The sequence below is a fragment of the Rosa chinensis genome, chromosome 1 (genome assembly GCF_002994745.2).
Source record: "Rosa chinensis cultivar Old Blush chromosome 1, RchiOBHm-V2, whole genome shotgun sequence".
In the NCBI taxonomy this organism is placed as follows: domain Eukaryota; kingdom Viridiplantae; phylum Streptophyta; class Magnoliopsida; order Rosales; family Rosaceae; genus Rosa; species Rosa chinensis.
In genome coordinates this window covers 8248717-8263365 of record NC_037088.1, presented here as the reverse complement: position 1 = coordinate 8263365, position 14649 = coordinate 8248717, and the positions used below count along the sequence as shown (strand labels likewise).

General features: G+C 37.6%; 1 long non-coding RNA gene and 1 pseudogene across 1 annotated transcript; one reads left to right on the top strand and one right to left on the bottom strand.

Annotated features, from left to right (window-relative positions):
* The first annotated feature begins 1880 nt into the window (after positions 1–1880).
* LOC112199776 lies at positions 1881–14365 on the top strand (annotated as a pseudogene).
* On the bottom strand, positions 10814–11425 carry LOC121050565. The gene is made up of 2 exons (XR_005803484.1): positions 11226–11425; positions 10814–11131 (listed from the first exon to the last, which is right to left on the bottom strand). It is a non-coding gene; the product is annotated as an uncharacterized LOC121050565 (long non-coding RNA).
* Positions 14366–14649: the final 284 nt, after the last annotated feature.

Sequence of the window (14649 nt, the reverse complement as noted above, 5' to 3'; positions counted from 1 at the left end):
ATCTTTAACCCAATCAATAAGCCCCACGCTTCAGCCTGCAAAACAGAACCACAACCTAAATTTGCGGTGAAACCAGAAATCCACCAACCTGTGTGATCCCTTAACACACCACCAGCAGCAATATTACCATTTTGTTGCCTAGCACCATCAACATTTAATTTGTAAAAGTCTGTAGGGGGCTTAATCCAAAACATACCAATAATAGTTTTCTTGGATTTCCTTGTAATAGTATCATTTGCAGACATCCATTCTTTAGCTGCATCAATAATCACCTTGCCCGGATTAAATGGGAAATGAAAATCATTGTCAAAAACCGATTTGTTCCTCCATTTCCATAAGTACCAACATGTATACACAAAGATAGTACACCAATTCAGATTGCCATAGCAAGGTTTCTTGCAATGAGTATTAGCAAAAAACCATCCATACCAGTTTAGCTGCATAGCTCTTGAAATAGAGTCCATGCATATGATTTGACTCCACACTCTCTTAGCAACAGGGCAATCACGGAGAAGGTGAATAAGGGTCTCAGGTTGATCATGACACACAGGGCAGTAACAGTTTGTGGTCAACCTCCTTTTGCTTCTTTCAACATTAGTGAGAACCTTACCATGACAAAACAGCCAAAGGAAAGTCTTCAACTTAGGAGGAATAGGAAGTTTCCACAGGAAATACCAAGGGAACTCCTCAAAGTGTTCTTCATTCAAAATAATATGATAAGCAGATCTCACAGTGAAGTGACCATTACTAGTACCCTTCCAAATTATCGTATCAGGACCACAACCCTCCAAACCAACAGGTATTTTAACAATTCTATTAATAATATCATCACTAAAATGCATCTTGAGAAAGTACAAATTCCATTCCCTATCGCTCCAACACTCATTAACTTTGGTGTCAAGATTGACATTAGTCGTATCAGCAATGTTTTGAAGCAAAGGTCCATCAGATGTCCAATTGTCATTCCAAAAATTAACAGTAGCCCCATCACCAATTCGCCAGATTAACCCTTTCTTCAACAATTGAACACCATGGAGAATACTTCTCCAAGTGCTAGAGCTCCTAGAAGGACAAGAATAATTAGCATGGAGAAGAGGAGTGTCTTTGACGTACTTTTGATGAAGAACCTTGCTCCACAAACCCCCATCACCTTGAGTCATCCTCCACCCAATCTTAGCAAGCATTGCCTATTCATTTGTCTAATCCTTTTTATTCCTAGACCTCCAAATATCTTGGGTCTACAAACTAAATCCCAATTGGCAAGATGAATTTTCCTGCTATCATTGTAGTCACCCCACAGAAAATTCCTGTTTAATTGTTCCAAAGTATCACACACAGAAGCAGGAATTTTCACAGTTTGCATAGCATACACAGGCATAGAAGAAGTGACAGAGTTAATGAGTGTGAGTCTACCAGCCAAGTTTAACATTCTGCCCTTCCAACTAGCAAGCTTACTTTGAACTTTATCAACAACTGTAGCGTAGGTTTGTTTGTTCACTTTGTTATCTCTATTTCGGTTGGTTGATACAAGCATGTATTCATAACAACCCATCTGTATGATTGTTTTTTATAATAGATTTCATATTATTTCCATTTTCGGACGAAAGCGGGTGTGAAATAGTCACTATGAAACTGCATACCAAATTAGAGATCTTTTTTCTTTCTAACCAACTGAAGCTTCTTTTGATGGGTGTAACAGAAAAGCCTACAAATGGAGGATATTAAAAAAAAAAAAAACACCAACTTCAATTTACCTACCCGAGTCCGGGAAAGGAAACTCTTTTCTTTCTTGTGTTCGATAAGCACAAATATGGAAACTTATTTCCAGTGAAGTAGGGGAAAAAGTGAAACTTTTCCCGCTCAAGGATTTTTTTTGACTCGCTATCCTCCGCGGCTACGAGCTCCGTCTCCTCCGCTGCACCTTCCTCTCTCCTCCTCCGCCGTCCGATCCTGAACAACCGTCCGATCAAACCTCGCCCACTCACCCCCTCTCCCCTCTAATCTCCGCCCTCCTCACTTCCATCGAGTCCGGCCGATACCTCGAAGCCCTCACCTCCGCCGACGCAAACCGGCTCGTCTTCAAACTCACCGATTCCGACTCGCTAGGCGACCACGACGCCGACCGAGTCTACTCCGAGTTGCTCCGCCGCGTGGAGTCGTTCATATGCGAAGAAGCTGAGGATAATGGGAAGGACCAGGCCTATAGAGTCGTCGTCGTACTCTGCATTGCCGTAGCTGCCTTACTTGCTTTCACTCAGTCTAACCTAACCGGGTGAGTCCGAGTCCGAGTTCAATGAAATTATATTTCTTTTTTCTTTTTCAATTTCTAATTTTCGGTTTCAATTGGGAATTTTGAAACCCTAGACCTTTGGGTCTGCCAAGGTGTCCGTTGCCACTGGAAGTGCCCTTATGTGATGAACGGAACAATTGGGCGCGGAATCAGCTTATGGCTGCTGGCTCTGACTTGCTTGGAAAGGTCTATAATATTCAGGTATTCTCTCTTTTTATTTATTTTGCCGTTTCACATTTTGTCAATTTATTTATGCTTTGCTCTGATTTTGCTAATATAGGCACGAAATTCGGCATTTCCAAAACTAGCTTGGTGTTATAACTTAGTAACTATATTTAAAAAAATGCGATTTCTTTACCATATTGGGAACATATGAGAAGCTTTATTTGGCAGTATGAGTAGTGGTATTTGTTGGGAAGATCAGGGTACTATTGTGGTCCCTTGCTTAATACTTGTTATTCAATCCAAGCATGCATATTTCTCACATACGGTGATGCTCCTCCAGTGCTATATCTACTGTGTACCTTCTCTTCTTTCCTTTCTTTGTAAGGTTTACCCTGAAACATAGGAGCATGTGCTATTCCTTTGCCCGTGGAAAATGGGGCCTTTGTTTGGTTTACTTATCTTTATAGAGTAAACTTGGCTCAAATCACGACATTTGGTACTTGGTTGGGACAAGTGTTTAGTGAGTTGGTTTCTGATAAGGTGCTGTAGGTGGATTCAGTGTTGGTTAGCTTTTACCGTGTGGATCATCTGGAAAGTTAGATGGGAGTATGTGAGCATACTTACTCAATTCCGTTAAGGTCATTTATACAGTTTCTTCTGCAGTTTTGACTTGGAGACTTTGTATCGTGCTGTTTCGGGGAAAGCTTGTGTCACTATTTGTGAAAGCTACCCTCTTATCAAAGGGATTAATGCTAGTCAGCAGCATATTCAGCTGTTCAGATTGGCTTGCCAAGCAACCCAAAATGAGGATGGAATGTGAAAATTGGGGCTCATTGTTTTGCAAAAATGATGGCCTTTCTACTCCACCTTATGTAGATGTAGATGAGAATTGGGCTCGCTAGGGTCACCTTTCTCCATCAGCGCATTCTCAATGAGCGGTCTTCATCTCTGTTCAACCTTTTGCATGTCTTTACAAGTGAAACTTTGAATCATTTTGGTACGTTGGAGAAAGTAACAAGTTATTGGGGTAACGATTTGCGTAATGGCGAGGGATCGACACTCGTCTCAGTGATTCATCTGGAAGCTGGAATGATGGAATACATCTATGCACGTGTTGATTCATGCAGGTGAGCCGCCGAGTGTCATGGGGATTTCTTTTTGGCTTTTGGTTGATATGATTCTACTATCTTGTAATCTACAACAAAGCCATCTGATAAATAATGAGAGGCTGAATAGGTTTTTCTCATACTTTTATGATCCCTTCTTTAATTTTAGCTGGGGTTAACTGTCTGGTATCAGGTTGCATTTTGAATCAGCTGAAGTAGCAGCTGGTGTTAAGCTTTCAGTTACCGGGGTTCTTGGCTTCCGTACCATACATCAGGTAATGTTGAATGTGTGGAGATCTTTATTATTTACGCTCAGATTCACTTCTTACCTTTGGACATCATTTCTTTGGTAAAGGTTGAACCAAAGGCACAAATGGTACTTTTAGCAAACACAACTTCATCAAAGAGTGGGGCTCTCTGTTCCTCTGAAAGCCCTGGCCCTCATAGATACAATTCTATTGGCAGAAATGATATATCTAAGCATCCATCTGAGTCCCATGAGGCTTCTGATATATTATTGACTCCAAGATTGGTAGAGAGTGAGAGCGAGTCTGGAGTTATATCAGACGGCATTCAAGTTGGTGGTACTGCTGCTGACCCTTTGAGTGCAATCCAGCAGGCAGTGATCCTGGCTAAATGCCTTCTAATTGAGAAGAGCACGCGACATGATGACATGCAGAGTAAGTTATTTTGATATATTTTTGCATTTGTATGAATGGGTGTGAGCAGAAGAGTTCACTACAGTAGTTGTATTGATTTGTCATCAAGTTTCTGAATGGGGCATGTAGCTCTAGATTGTACCTTTGACAGAAATACAAATTTACTTAAATGCAAAGTTTTAGCTTTTGTTGGTGCAAGGAACCACAGACATCTACCATTGAGAAGGTGACCTTGTATCTAGGAATACAAGTGAATTTGTAAAACTTATTCAGGTTCATATTCTTGAGGATCCTTTCTCTAGAAATGTGTTGTATACCTGGTAAAGTTATCAAAACAATATGTTGGCCACATTGGTATAACATTCTAGATTGAATTTAGCTATCATTTAAAATTATTTTGTTATTTTGTTCTTCGCGCACATTAATTTATCATACTAATATATTTGAGTACCTACTTTTGATTATTAAACAACCCAAATTTTTATTTTTCAGGATGGGAAATGGCTCCATACATCGAAGCAATTGATTCTTAGCTATCATCATATTTTATTGTAAGTATTGATTTCCTTGAATATATTTTATTGTATGTATAATATTTAAATTTCCCTATGTTTTGTCACTTTTAGATTCTTTCTGATGACGGTAATAAATGTTGGTTCATATTGTAAAAGTTTGAATCTGGATAGAACGGAACTTTTGTGGTGGGTAAGACAATGGAGGTATTACAAAAATGTATATATATTCTTTTATGAATTGTTCATTTAAGTTAGTTTCGATGTGTTTTATCATTCTCAGATCAATAATTATAGCTAAGGTTTGAAACTTGAAATAACTTGGTTGGTATGAAAAGACTATTTGGAATGCCTCCTAAGCTGTATCTTTCTGAAACATAATGCATTGAGTGGTAGTATTGGTTGACAAACTGAGTTCCTGACAAAGTGACTTTAGTTCCATTCTGATTTGTTGGACATAGATTTAGTCGCTGACTCACTATGGAGTATAGCTCATGTAAGTTGTGTTTTACAAGTACAAGGCACGGAAACATGGATAATCTGAAATGAGCATATACCCTATGTAGATATGCATACGTTTAATGACTCATGCTGAAATATGGTTGCTTTGTGGTATCTTTAATCATGACCTGCAAGGTGTGTGCCTAGAACTTATCCTTAACTGGTTTATTGCTGTTCTTAAATTTATATCAATTTTAATTCACATAATTTTTTTCTCTTCATCAGATACGACGATGCTGTGATGTCCTACGTATTCGGTGGGAGTCGAGACGTAGTCACACAAAGGAACGTGCATTGATGATGATGGAAACATTGGTATGATCTGGCATCTTTATTGAAGTTATGAAGCTGTATCATGGATATTTTCTGCTTTTCATTCAGTGCTTAACTTTCTTGTTTTCTAAATATATCCAGCTTGGGTGAATTTTTTAAGTCTTAGAATTCCATTTTAATTAGTAGCTTAGAAATGTTAGAAGGCAACAACACAGGGTTTGAGGCAAGCTCTCCTAAGTACTTTAGATGCTCTTTCTTATTGGCAAATGTTAGGCAAACTTGAATCTATATTTCCTGAATTATTCATACTCACTTGCTTGATTTACATTCTTTTTAGTATGGCTTATACATGCTAAATTATAATTACCAGCTGTGCAGTTAGCTAAGCACTGTATTCATATACATAAAACACACAGAAATTAAGTATTATTCAAAGACATGTACTTTAAGTGGTTTGATGGATCGAGCACTCTTCTGATATCTGCTTCTCTTAATGCATATTTGACTTTGAACTATCAGTGCTTGGGGTGATATTGTTCCAGCTCAAGTGGTTCAAAATTCTCAGTTAGTTGTTGGAAGTTTATTTTATAGTAGAAACTCAGAAAAAATTGTTATTTCAGGTTCAGGGCATCAACGATCCCTCTCCAGGAGTGGCAGTCAGGATTCCTTTCTGCTATGGGATTTATATCCCTACAGTTTCAGCCTTGCGGAAGTATTACTTCATCTTTTGTTGACTTTTGATTTTTATAGTGGGTTTGTTTTGCTCTACAAATGTTTTTTTAATTCTCTTGTTGTTTCTTATTTACGGTGCTTGCTGTTATTTTTCTCGTTCCATTTTAGGGAATACGGTGAACTTTGTGTTCGCTGTGGTCTGATAGGAGAGGCAGTCAAAATTTTTGAGGACTTGGAATTATGGGATAATCTAATATTCTGCTATAGGTATGAAGCAACATATTGAAAAACTCAATTTCTCTTTTATGTATTATTTTTCATTTTCATGCTTCCCTTCCAAATTAAGTCATGTGAGACATCATATTAAAAACAGCCTATTGGAGAAAAAAGCAGCAGCTGTTGAACTGATCAAGACACGGCTTTCTGAAACACCTAATGACCCCAGGTTATGGTATGTATTGGGCTTCCTTTCAACTTTTGTACGCAAAAGAATTATTTGTATTTGAAAAAGTTTAGTTTTTCTTTAATCTCCAGTTTAGTATGGGTTGCTATTTTATTTACATCCACCATTCTTGTGTGTGATGCATCACTACATATGAATAGTCATTTGCTTAGTGTCTCTTTTCTAGGTTCATTCACCCACAAATCTATAATATGTGAATGAAAGAATTTAGAGCAAACCATATTGTTTACTTGAAAAAGTTTTGTAGGTGTTCGTTGGGTGACGTTACTGATGATGATGCCTGCTTTGAAAAAGCCCTAGAAGTCTCAAACGATAGGTCGGCTCGGGCTAAGGTGATCCCATCCGACTATTTGCTCATAAATCTTTCTCAGTTCACTTCTATAGAGTTTTCCTAATTGTACTTGTTCTATGTGACAGCGGTCTCTTGCACGCAGTGCATACAACAGGGGGGAATATAGAACATCAAAACTTCTGTGGTATTTTATCTTTGAAGCCTTCCTCATTCTCCCTGCTTCCTAGATATGATTTTGTTTGGTTGATAATCATCACAACTCTTGTTTAGTAGTCTTGTTCTCGTTTTCTTTTTCTTTTAAAAGTGAAACTTTATAACTCATTAACGATATTAATGGACGATGATATTCTGTATGTCATATTCAGGGAGTCTGCAATGGCCTTGAATTCTCTGTATCCTGATGGCTGGTTCGCCCTAGGGGCTGCTGCATTAAAGGTAACTTATTTGATCCATAAACCGTTATATTATTTGGTTCAGTTATTATTTTAATTTTTTGATCACACACACACACACACACAATCATGTATCACAATGGTAAGAGTGATATTGCATCATGCGCCGTTTTACCTTTGTCTTATCTTGCAAGTTTTGAACTTTTTGCTGAGTGGCTATTCAATATTACCGGATAGGGATATTGAGAAGGCACTAGATGGCTTTACACGGGCTGTTCAGCTTGATCCTGAAAATGGGGAGGCATGGAATAATATCGCCTGTTTGTATGTGTTCTTGATGAAGAATACAAGCAGAATATTTGAAGTCAAGATTTGGAAAGTAGTTCAAATAAATCTAGGCTTTTATTATTAGGATTCTTATAATTATTAGGATTATTTCTTTAGGATTCTTTAAGGATATTCCTAGTTATTCTAGAATTATCTTAGCCTCCCTATATATAGAGGCCTTTGTAGTCGTTTATTGGCAGATTTGAGTTAATAAAAATTGAAAGCTGTTGCTTCTCTCCAGGTTTGTGTGATGCAACCTAACCTTAGGTGTGATGCCTAAGTTCTCTGGGTGTGATGCCTAGAAACCCTACTGGTGTGATGCTAGTAGTTTTATCCCTTTTCTTCTTAAGTTTATTATTCTAAAACCCTTTTCTTTCTAACAATCAAGACTGCTGCAAATAAACCCTAGTATTGCAGTTCTTTTGCTACTTGTCCTGCATCATTTTGGCGCCGTCTGTAAACAAACCAGTTTGCTCCAATGGCTACACGATCAGGGAAAAACTTCAAGGGTCGTCTGACTGACTATCAACGAGATGTTTTGTTGCTGAAGATTGTGGAACAACTTGACTCAATGGACGCTCGGCTCACAAAACTAGAAGGTCATGGGACAGTTTCCCCAACTAAGAAGGCAGATAAAAAAGAAGATACTATAGTCCAAAACACCAACAATGGTGACAAAGAAGAGACGGAGCACCAAAAGGGAGGTGGGGATGACAGTACCTTCATCTACGGAACTTATGAGCAATCTGATCTAGACGGAGACTTAGATAATTCATTATGTTCTGTTGTTAGACACAATCTAGCACCTCCTACAACTCAAGCTTCAAGTGCAGCTGCTGTCTCAAGTTCTGCCATTGATTGCCTCAAACTTCCAGAGCAGCCATACAAGGCAGCACATGTTCTTCTGGGAAGACCGCGGTTATCTGATCGAGGTGTGCACCACTGTGGAAAGGAAAATCCAAATTCTTTTCTGTTTAACAAGAAAAAGGTTGTATTGCAGCCTATGAGGACAGTTGACAGGGACGAATACAGGAGGAGGACGGTCAAGACACCTGATGCAACCAAGAGGAAAGTTCTTCACATTCTTATGTCAAAATGGTTTCAGATTGAGCCTGGTGGTTTCGGGCAGGGATTCTACACCTTTAACTCGCCGGAGTCGAGTCTTTCAACAGGGGGAGAATGATGAAGAATACAAGCAGAATATTTGAAGTCAAGATTTGGAAAGTAGTTCAAATAAATCTAGGCTTTTATTATTAGGATTCTTATAATTATTAGGATTATTTCTTTTAACAAATTACATATAAGTTATTGACCAAAGATTACTTAACAAATACATCATTTAAAGATTGAATTAAACAAATAAGGACTAAATCTTACAAATAAGGACAATCTGCTCTCTACTTGCCACATGTCATGAGTTAATTTACTTTTTTACCCTTAACTACTTCTTTTGACTTCTAATCCTTATATATAAAAAGTAATCTTACAAATAAGGACAATCTGCTCTCCACTTGCCACATGTCATGAGTTAATTTACTTTTTTACCAATAATTACTTCTTTTTTTGACTTCTTTTATGTTAACTTTTTTTTTTTTTTTTTTTTTTCTGAGAATAATCTATTTATGTTACTTTGTTGTCATGTGTCAATAAGACATTTACAATTCTAATCTTCATGCATGGATAACTAAATCTTAATTATTTCCTTTAATACAAACTCTTTTTTGTTCAAATCTCGTTGCTTGCTACTACACTTGTACTTGTATTCTGCTACTGCACGTCTGCACTCATTCACTTCTGCTACTGCACTCGTCATCGCCTAATCCTGCTACTACTGCGCTCGTTGTACTCATACTCGTCCACTTCTGCTACTGCACTTGTACTCGTGTTCTGCTGCTACACTCATCATCGCCTAATCCTGCTACTGCACTCGTCAATCCTGCTACTGTGCTCGCTGCACTCATACTCGTCCACTTCTGCTACTGCACTTGTACTCGTGTTCTGCTACTACACTCGGCATCGCTAATCCTGCTACTGCGCTCACTGCACTCATACTCGTCCACTTCTGCTCCTGCACTCATACTCGTCCACTTCTGCTACTGCACTTGTACTCATGTTCTGCTACTACACTCGGCATTGCCTAATCCTGCTACTGCACTCGTCAATCCTGCTACTTCGGTAGCAGGAGCAGTAGCAGTAGCCACTTCTGCTACTGCACTCGTCAATCCTGCTACTCGTCCACTTCTGCTACTGCACTCATACTCGTCCACTTCTGCTACTGCACTTGTACTCATGTTCTGCTACTACACTCGGCATTGCCTAATCCTGCTACTGCACTCGTCAATCCTGCTACTTCGGTAGCAGGAGCAGTAGCAGTAGCCAATTTAAACCATAAACAACGGATATCATATCATTAACATAAACCATAAACTATAAAGTAGCAGATCAATTCAATTTGAACAGTAGCAGATCATATCTTTGAAAGCAGTCCGATCATATCATAATAACAGATCATATCACTGAACAGTAGCAGATCATATCATTGACATAAACTATAAAATATATAGTAGCATATCAATTCAATTTGAGTAGTAATAAATCAATAATGGTAGCAAATCCAACAACTGAAAACCATATCATTGACATAAACTATACAGTAGCATATCAATTGAATTTGAATAGTAGCAGATCAATAATAGTAGCAGATCCAGGAAAACAACAACCAGTCACCCATCTATTCCATTAACAATAGCAAAACCCATAATAACCCTTCATTATAAATATTCTACATGATCATCCATGCATCTAAAATTTAGAAGGCATATTCATCAAACCTGAGTACAAAACATCAGATTAAACGACAAAAACATCAGATTAAATGCAAACCATTTTACATATCTTCAACATTAATAACTCGATTCAATGCACACTAGACAATACATCAAAATTGATAGTTTGAGATTTGAATATAAAAAAGAACGTGGGGTGGCTTCAGCATCAAAAAAAATTACTAATAATTTCAGACATCACCTGCCCCACTCATTTAAGATTTTAAGCTCCTATCATATAAACAAATGATGATGAAGACTATTACCCATCAAAAATAAATGGTGACAAAAACCCTGAACTCTGCTCTAATTAAAATAACAAAACAAAACCAGATATCGGCGAAACAGACAAATCAATTAGCAGATAGCAACAAGGAATTAATAAAATAAGCAGGAAGATTTTGACTTCTTCTTATTCCGGCATTGATATAGAGATATTTAACAGTGATAGATTCAGATCGAAATCGGAGTAAGAATTATAAATTGTTTTTCCTCCCTCTCCTTCTACACCCCTCCGGGTCGAATCGATCCACTCCTCCGCCACCTTGCCCAACCCCAAACCCCCCTCCTCCCACCTCCTTGGCTGGTTCTCCGGCCGCCGCAGAACCCACCTCCGACCCACCTTCGCATTCACTATGATTCAAAGATGAAAACCTGCATTTTTGAGATCGTTTTAAATGTCGCTACCGATTTTTCATGAAATTGAAGCAAAAACCATGAACGAGATTCAAAATCTAACCAAACTTACCGATTGTTTTGCTGGAAATCAAGACAGAGAGTATGTTGACTTGATTTCTTGGGTTAGTTCTTCGTCGAATTTGACTTCTGCTACTGATTTGATACCATTTCGAAATTGTAGGGTTTCAGATTTGGGAACGATACTCTCTGCTACTGTTTTGGGGTTTCTGATTTGATAATCGGCCCAGGTATTGGGTATTTGATTCACTCAATGGCATGTGCGTAAATTTTTCATTAAATTGAGCATTTTAGTCATTTTGCATTAAAATTTGGAGTCAGACCTGCTTCATTTGATTTTTGGGCCTGGGCTCTTGTCCTTATTTGTATAAATCTATTTGAAGGTGAGTTTTCTGTTTTTATATCTTTGGTCTGGTGCTACTGTGTAATTTTCTATTATGCAGGCATATGATAAAAGGGAAGAGAAAAGAAGCTTTCATTGCATTTAGAGAAGCACTGAAGTTCAAGTTCGTTCCTTCTCCATTAATAAAACTGTCAATCACTTCCCTCTCTCCCCCCCCCCCCCAAAAAAAAAAAATCATTACTTCATTTTATTTATTGACACTTTCTATGCCTGGCGACAGACGAAACAGCTATCAACTGTGGGAGAACTACAGCCATGTTGCTTTAGATGTTGGCAATGTTGCTCAGGCAAGTGCTTTCCTCCAAAGAAGTGGCATATATATTTTCACATGAGATATATGCTTGGTGGTGTGTGCAAGTCTTAGCTTTTCTGGATGATCGCATAGGATACTGTATGAACTGCAAAAGAAAAAAAAAACTTAAAAAGTTAAAATAAATATGAAAAAGTGGTAGTTAGAAAGTAATCAAGCAAATCTTCATATAAGGTCTATAATGTCTACGTGCTGTTCACTGCTCAAGATCATCCTAGGCAGTCTATGCCATTCTTTCATCACTTCTTGGCTTTTTTATTGTCTATTATTTCTTATAGGCTCTAGAAGCTGCACGGAAGGTGTTGGATCTTACTAATAATAAGAGAATTGATGCTGAGTTATTGGAAAGAATTATGACAGAGGTGGAAAGCATGGCTTCACCTACTAATTCTGCAATGACTGATGATGAAGATAACTTTCTCATTTGTGGGACCACAAATGCAGCATCTGAGGTGGGAAAATCTCGGGAAGCTGAGCACTTAGTAGAGTTCCTTGGAAAAGTTCTACAACAGTTGCATTTCACTTTTACTTGTGCTTCCGTAATTCAAATATGTGTATAGTTTTCTACTAAAAACAACGCAAACTTTGTGGTATCAAGCAGTCGTGACGGTTGCACTAATTTATCATGTCCCAGCCCTAGTACACTGCTGCTTCTGTTCATTTATATTTTTTTTGATTCACAACTACTTTAAAAGCTTAGTTGTTAGGATGTCGGCAATCACTATTTTATATTATGATTGATCCCTTGATATATGGGTTCTCTGCATAACTGAAGGGTCCAACATGAAGATTCAACTAGGAGGTTTCAATTAATGAGATTTCATTCAAGACAATCTTGTTCATTTACTACAATTAAGTTCAACTTTTTTCCTTTTGTTAAAATAAAAAGCGACTATGGTGTTAAAATTTCTTGTATATGAATCCTAAATCTCTGGTATATTACACACACACACATGTCGCCATTTCTTATCTCTCTCTCTCTATTTTGCTAATTTTTTCCCTTCCTTTGTTGAATGAGATGGGGCAATCAAATACTTTTGAATATTTGTGCAAGATCTATTTTCACAGTTTTTTTTATGAGCATTTGTACAACAGAAAAAAGTAGTAGTTGGGCTGGTTGCATGATGTCAAAATAAACTTAAGGGCGAAGAATACATATTTTGATTTCGAAGCAAACGGGTGCAAATATTAAAGCACTACAAGAAGTTTTCCAACTTTTCCCTCAAATCTGTCCTAACACCGGCCCTAAATTTAAACTAGTCTGGAGTTATAAATGATGGTCTCATTATTTCGAACTGTTTATCTTAGTTAAAGACATTGGGTGATTAGCAGATTACACTGACAACAGATGTTATGTTTTTCTTTGTGTATGTAGATAGTTCGGAGTGGAAATGGAACAGATATTTGGGGCTTGTATGCTAGATGGCAAAAAATGAAAGGAGACATCTCAATGTGCAGAGAAGCTTGGTTAAAGCAAGTCAGATCATACCAGGTCTCTAGTGCTGGGTCACTTCTTCTTCTTTTTTTTTTTTTTCTTTACTTCTTCAAAAAAATTATGCACAAATAGGAGAAGCTTGTTAGGAATGTGTTTTCTCTACTTGAGTGGGGAAGTTCTTAAGCTGCCAACTGGATTATAATATCTATAATTCTGCTATTGAAAACTAATCCCCCATAAACCCAGATGATACCATTCCACTATACTATGCTTCTTCTAAGTGTGAGGCACATAGATCTCATTCTCTTGTCTGGATATTGAGTTTTCCGAGAAAGAATGTGTGTTTTGAACGCAAGTGGAACACATGCTTAGCAACAAAATACACAGTAAATAGAAAAAATCATACTAAACATGTGATGGTCCTCATCAGTGGTTCAGTGTAGAAAATGTATTGCATATTGTGATGAATATAAACAATGATGCGTTTTCTATTTGTTAACTTGATTATGTCTCCTTTTGTTTGGTTCATGGTTACTTAAACCCTCAAAACCAGTTATAATTTCAATCACATATTCTTTAGAATGCTATAATCACATGGAGTATTTTCAGGGATCTGATTTGTGGAAAGATAGAGACTGGTTTAAAAAGTTTGCGAAATCCTCCTTGGAACTCTGCAAGGTGTATATGGAGATTTCTTCATCTACTGGCAGCCGTGATGAACTTCTCTCAGCTGAAAGGCACCCAAGGAACATAATGAAACAGGCAAGATACTAGGCATTTCAGAAGGTTAACATTGGAATATGTTACTGCCATTGTTTTTTTGTTGACAGTTGCTATACTATAACACAAATATCTTCTATCATTTGAAATCTCTTTAATTCTTATAGATGTATCACTATTTTTGTGACTAAATAAGATACATTTGGGACATGTCAGGCGGGGAGTTTCGCAGACATGGAAGAACTTCAACATCTTAAAGCCTGCCTTGATGAAGTGAAGTTAAAACTTGATTGTGATAGTGTGGCTACTTAAAACTTTCTCTTGTACATACAAAAGAAAGGTTAGACCTGAAAAACAACAGAGACAGATTTTCAGGAAGTGATAATTGTTGTATTGATCTGTATATCATATATACAAAGATATAGCTTGATTCTAGGATACAAAAAGGAAATCTATTCGTGGCCTATTAATGCCTAATTATATAGAATTAATTGTGATGATATAGAATGAATGTGTTGAATGTTGACAGCTATACCAAGCTAATTTTGCTCTACTTTCTAACACCCCCCCTCAAGTTGGAGAGTGGATATCTTGCACGCCCAACTTGC